This window comes from Eubalaena glacialis, chromosome 14, assembly GCF_028564815.1.
Source record: "Eubalaena glacialis isolate mEubGla1 chromosome 14, mEubGla1.1.hap2.+ XY, whole genome shotgun sequence".
Lineage (NCBI taxonomy): Eukaryota > Metazoa > Chordata > Mammalia > Artiodactyla > Balaenidae > Eubalaena > Eubalaena glacialis.
Genome location: NC_083729.1, coordinates 39,484,397 through 39,491,201, shown reverse-complemented (window position 1 = coordinate 39,491,201; position 6,805 = coordinate 39,484,397).

Here is a 6,805-nt window from a genome sequence, read left to right as displayed (position 1 = left end):
GAGATTGTAACATACATGAACTCCAAGGAGCCTTTTCCCTTCCACCATAAGGATATGTAAGCCCTCCCATCACCTATATACCTAAAAGTATCTTGGAGTGGAATAGGAGAAGAGAGAAAAGCTAAGAGACTGAGCAATTCCCTGGATAGACTAAGGATCTAAATGGACAGCTTACATTATTTAATTAAACTGTGATTTAGTGGAGTGGACTAAATTTAGTTTTCTCTCACTTTCCATCAAGATAGTTGCTTTAGAGGAAATAAGATCAGTTGTAGAAAACCAAAGCGCTGCATTTGTGTTTCACACTAGGGAGTATCATGTAAATTTTCAAATCCCTACTACAAATGAAATTTCTGGGTTGGACAGTATGCACCTTTTTAAGGCTTTTGGTAAGCATTTCCATTGTGAGAGTACACCCTCTCTTACATTTTCCCTATACCCTCCTAACACTGGATATTTACATTTTTGCCAGTCTAATAAGCCAAAATTAAGAATTAAGACTTTCTTTGATTTGTAACAATGTTGAGCAAATTTTGCATTAGGTTATTACACATGCTAGTTATTAAGGCAATACGCTCTCTTTGCCCAAGTTTCCATTTTGATTTCCCAATAAAATCTTAGTTAAGTTTTGCCCCAGGCTCAGTTTTTAAAGAATCCAGGCTAAAACAAGTGGGCTCCAGAGCGGACTGTGAGATGCCTGTTCCTTCCCCAGGCCCCAGGGTATAGGTGGGCCCTGACAGGAGTAAAGGCTGAAGGAGATACTTCCCCAAGGGACTTTGAGAGGCCACCATCAGGGCTGCTTCAGGCCTGATCAGTCACACTCCTCCCTTCTAGGAGAATCTGCCCCACTCATTCATAGCCCCAAACTATGCCTAAGCAGGTCATTCCATGCCAGGGAACCTTGTGAGTTAGATATGAGTGACCACAAGACAGAAGAGGGGGCTCCTGCTCCAAGGGAAGCCAGGCCACTCATGGACCAATTAGCTGTTATGGATGGCTTGACACAAAAAATGGCCTCAACCAGATTCTTCTTCCCAGGGATTTCAGCTAAGAAACCCAGAAAGAATTTGCTTGTAAACTGTGGAACTAAAGTTGTAAAGATAAGGAGGTAATGAACTGAGCCCTGGGCAAGCCCAAACCCGGCTGAGTCAGCAGGGAGAGGAAGATAGGCAGAGTAGAGGAGCTGTTCCCCCTGACACAGGGACCTCTCCCTCCTGCAGCTGGGGCTCCAACCTTGGAGCTGCAGCCACCCTGCCTGACTCTGAGAGCCAGGGGCTGCCCAGCCGTCTGCTGTCCAGTCCACAGGAAGACTGCAGTGCCTTCAGCTCTGCTCCAGGCTCACACTTTCTTGTGTCCCCAGTATTTATTTATTTATTTAGTTGTGCTGGTGTTAAGTTGCTGCAGCTCGCAGGCTCCTTAGTTACAGCTTGCTGTCTCCTTAGTTACAGCTTGCTGGCTCCTTAGTTGCAGCAGGTGGGCTCCTTAATTGCAGCACCTGGGCTCCTTAGTTGTGGCATGCAAAATTTTAGTTGCAGCATGCATGTGACATCTAGTTTACTGACCAGGGATCGAATCCGGGCTCCCTGCATTGGGAGCATGGAGTCTTACTCACTGCGCCACCAGGGGAGTCCCTGTCCCCAGTATTTACATAGATGTGGTCTCCGTCCATCATAGGTTGCAGGTGTAGATAATACATACCTCTGATAGACTCTGGATTGGCCTCGCCAAGCCACTCAGAACACCAGAGGAAAGGTTTTGATCACAAAGGATAAAAAGTATGTGAGCATTTCTTTATTTTTTTATTTTTTTTAATTTTTGGCTGCATTGGGTCTTCGTTGCTGTGCGTGGGCTTTCTCTAGTTGCGGAGAGCAGGGGCTATACTCTTCGTGGCAGTGCACAGGCTTCTCATTGCGGTGGCTTCTCTTGTTGCGGAGCATGGGCTCTAGAGCGCAGGCTCAGTAGTTGTGGCACACGGGCTCAGTAGTTGTGGCTCACAGGCTCTAGATCGCAGGCTCAGTAGTTGTGGCACACGGGCTTAGCTGCTCCGCGGCATGTGGGATCTTCCCGAACCAGGGCTCGAACCCGTGTCCCCTGCATTGGCAGGCGGATTCTTAACCACTGCACCACCAGGGAAGCCCGTGAGCATTTCTTGAAGCATTTTGAGCAGATATGGAGCAAGTTTATAAGGACCTTCCATGAAAAATAAGACAAAGTACACCATAGCATTTTACAATGAACTCTCTCCTTAAACTTGGATGGGAGAAAGTTGTTTATTAAAATCCTGTTGGCAATTCTGGTAATAAACCCAAAGGATGGCATCTAAAATGGACCTGCTTTAATCTCCTCTTCCCCCACTCTACCTCCAAACAGTAAAGGATGAGCCATCAATCAGTTTAGAGCGGTTCATGTAAACACTCTGCATGGTTCTTTGGATGTAAGGCAGCCCCTAAAATCTAACATTCTTCCAGAAGGATCAGAAGGATTCAAACCTTTACCCTTTTCTGAAAAAGAATGCTCTGTCAAAAGAAGTCCCTTTAATTTTAACACATTCCTTTCATCCATGTCAAGGGTGGTGTGAGTGTACTGTTGACCCTGAGAACACTTATCCTAATTACTTACAAAGAATAGTGAACCAACTGATGACTAAGCAGAGGGTTTGAGCTAATGCTTGGAGTAAACACTGTGGCTGGGAAAACTCCAGAACAAGTAACTACCTCCGTTCATGCAGCGGCTGCGATGCTGGAAAGTAACATATCAATTGAAGTTTTGTAAAATTAAATATTATTAGAAAAGCAGAAATGATCATCATAGAAAATGCCCTCTATATGAAGAGACTTTTATAATGTGAATAGTCAGGCTATAACCTATAGTTTATTGGGTTTGTTTAGCCAATGGCTTGTAAGGATCCTAGTTTCCTGAATCAATACCCAGGGGCTCCAGCTCAACACTCACCTGCTCTGTAAAGCCTTCCCCTCCCACCTGGGTTTTAGAATTCACTTTCATTCATCTCTGAACTCAATTTTAATATTGTCTGGGTCCTACAGTTCAGCTCTTTTGGCTTTCAATATTCAATTCCTACAATGTCTTTTTTTTTTTTTTAAACGAGGTACAATACTCAATTTAATACATTTTAAAATGCTTCTCTTGCCTCGTCCTTCTTTTCTCTATTTCTATCATTGTATTCTTCAGTATATTTATAATAATCAGAATTTCAGGTATAGGTCGACAGGTGTCACTATGATAAATAAAATTTTAAAAGTTTACCATTCTTTTAAAATTGATTATCAAAAGGTACAAACTTCCAGTTATAAGATAAATAAGTACTGGGGATGTAATGTACAACGTGATGTACAACTGCTGTATGTTATATGTGACAAGTTGTTAAGAGTTCTCATCACAAGAAAAAACATTTTTTATTTCTTTAATTTTGTATCTATATGAGGTGATGTATGTTCTCTAAAGTTATAGTGATAATCATTTCATGGTATATGTAAGCCAAATCATTATGCTGTACACCTTAAACTTATACAGTGCTCTATGTCAATTATATCTCAATAAAACTGGAAGAAAAAAATACTAAGTAGATAGGAAAAAATTTGATTAACTGCTTCATTCACTAGTCTATCCCTTCATTTATTGTTATTAAAACTGTGTGAGATATTGGGTGGATAAAAGAAAATAATTATTAATGTTACTTAGAGAAGATTAAACCATAATGGTGGGAATCTGGGGGGAAGACAGGAGAAAAGTCAGCATAGGAACTGGTTTGTGAATTGCCTTTTTCCACCAAGTAAGTCAGTTGATATAGTCAAGTTAATTTATTTTGAGCAGGCATGTGTCAACATTTTACTGAAAAACAAGTGCAGTGTACTGAACTGACCTGTACTTTAAAAAAGTACTGGAAGCTGATTGGAAGCAGCCCAGATCCCTAAAGGCCAGTTCACAGAAGGATCAGTTAGTTCAATGTCCAAGCTACTCCCAATTTGCCAAATGTGCGATTTACCAAAAACTTAAGACTACTCTTGAAAATATCCAATGAATATTAAGGTATTTTTTATGAGTATCACAGGGAATATGTGTTATTCAGGATAGTCTTCAAGATATTACTGTCACATATTCTAATTTAAAACATTTGTATTCAATATGTTCTAGAATATATTTTTCTTCATGTATATGAATATATTCCATAAATGTATTCACTTCTGTTTCTTTCAAAACACCTTAAAATGCTGGTAAAATAAATTAAGCTTTCTGTTAATTGGAAAGCTAAGCTCACAAGAAAGTAGGGAACATTCTCAGTGGTCACAAAATTAAGAGGGAGTTAAATTGTGGGGTAGGGGAGAGCAAGAGTGTCAGATAAGCTGAGGCGGAGGCCTCCCTGGGGTTTACTGGTCTCAGGATCCAAGGACTTTGAGTTTTAATGGACATATAGCAACAGAAGAGACCTTGGGTTAACAAGAATGAAGAGACAGACTTGATGCTTTCACATAAAGTTAGAACTCTGCAAGGGCTGTACCTTTGGTGAAAGTGTGTACCAGAAACAAAACTGCAGAAATGCACAAGGAAACAGAATCTCCTGGTGGAGCCTCTTGATTTAGTTAAAAAAAATTCCCCTGAGAATTTAAAATTATAGTCTGCCCTTACTCAGGTCTAGAGCTCAATCTTATACTACCTATAGAAACCAGGGGCCCACAAGTTGAAAAATTAACTTAAAAATGGATACCAAGCAGATAGAAGCAAATATAAAATCTCTTTGAAAGGAATATACTCTCCACTCGGACCACACAGGATTCCCATAGACAAAACCCCATTAAAGATGAGCTCATCATCTAAAATTACAAAATGCAGGAGGAAATAATCACCACGAGTGAGAACTGAGAAATTCTGCGGAGGGAAGTGGTACGGACCTCACCTAACATGGTAGCCTCGGCCTGGCATGAATATTCCACAGTTAAAATCTTCCAGTTGTCAGAAGAATCTGTCAGTGGCTGAAATTATTTCCTTTGTTTACCCTAAGCAACCCGTTCAGGAGCACACTTCACAGACTAGACTCTGCTAGATGACAGCTAATCATTTAGCCTCCCCCCACCCAAATATCAAATGGAAAGAATCCAAAAACTTACTGTGCTTAGAGTGTCTGTAGTTTTTTCTTTTCTCTTATAAAGCCCTTTTTGTTGACAACAGCCTAATGACTATTCTCCTTAAAATAAGCAAGTATATCATTTGCATGCAGATAACTAAATGTCTCTGAGTTGTGCTTTCACAGAGTCAAAAGAATAAACACAACAGCAGGACGAGACCACAATAACTTCAGATAATATTGAATAGAATTACCAGACTATTACGAAACCAGGTTTGTTTGCCCCACTCCGCAGCAAGCCAAACACTGAGACGTGGAAGTCTGCAGCAGAGAAAGGGTTTATCCACGAGACAGCCAAGCGAGGAGGTGGAAGAACAAGTCTCAGATCCACCTCCCTAAAGGTGAGGGGCTTGGGATATTTATAGGATAAAGAAGCAGGGTGGTCTGAGGCATGGGGAAAGGGGGTTGAAGATAAGAAAAAGGTGAAGTAATCAGTGTTCTGCGCAGGTGTATCTGAGTTACATGCTTCTTCATGAGACACGTGTTCAGAAAATGGTGGCATTAGCATGATCTGATGATGGAGTTTTTGCCCCTCTGACAACAATAGGTTATCCATCCGACACTTGCACAGGCCCAGTTGAATGGTCAGTGTGCTTGACCAATTTGAACTGGGCAAGACTAGCTCCATGTTCCTGAAAAACAACTTAAGAAACCATTACTGGGGAAATAACTACTGCAGAGCAGAATAAAGAAAAAAGAATGAAAAGAACCGAGCAGTCTCAGAGACCTCTGGGACAACATTAAACGCACCAACATTCGAATTATAGGGGTCCCAGAAGAAGAAGAGAAAAAGAAAGGGACTGAGAAAATATTTGAAGAGATTATAGTTGAAAACTTCCCTAATATGGGAAAGGAAAGAGTTAATCAAGTCCTGGAAGCACAGAGAGTCCCATACAGGATAAATCCAAGGAGAAACACACCAAGACACATATTAATCAAACTATCAAAAATTAAATATAAAGAAAACATATTAAAAGCAGCAAGGGGGGCTTCCCTGGTGGCGCAGTGGTTGGGGATCTGCCTGCCAATGCAGCGGACACGGGTTTGAGCCCTGGTCTGGGAGGATCCCACATGCCGCGGAGCAACTTGGCCCGTGAGCCACAACTGCTGAGCCTGCGCGTCTGGAGCCTGTGCTCCGCAACGAGAGAGGCTGCGATAGTGAGAGGCCCGCGCACCGTGATGAAGAGTGGCCCCGACTTGCCACAACTAGAGAAAGCCCTTGCAAAAAAAAAAAAAAAAAAAAAAAAGAAAAGCAAAGCAGCAAGGGAAAAACAACAAATAACACACAAGGGAATCCCCATAAGGTTAACAGCTGATCTTTCAGCAGAAACTCTGCAAGCCAGAAGGGAGTGGCAGGATATACTTAAAGTGATGAAGGAGAAAAACCTACAACCAAGATTACTCTACCCAGCAAGGATCTCATTCAGATTTGATGGAGAAATTAAAACCTTTACAGACAAGCAAAAGCTGAGAGAGTTCAGCACCACCAAACCAGCTTTACAACAGATGCTAAAGGAACTTCTCTAGGCAAGAAACACAAGAGAAGGAAAACACCTACAATAACAAACCCAAAACATTTAAGAAAATGGGAATAGGAACATACATATCGATAATTACCTTAAATGTAAATGGATTAAATGCTCCCACCAAAAGACACAGACTGGC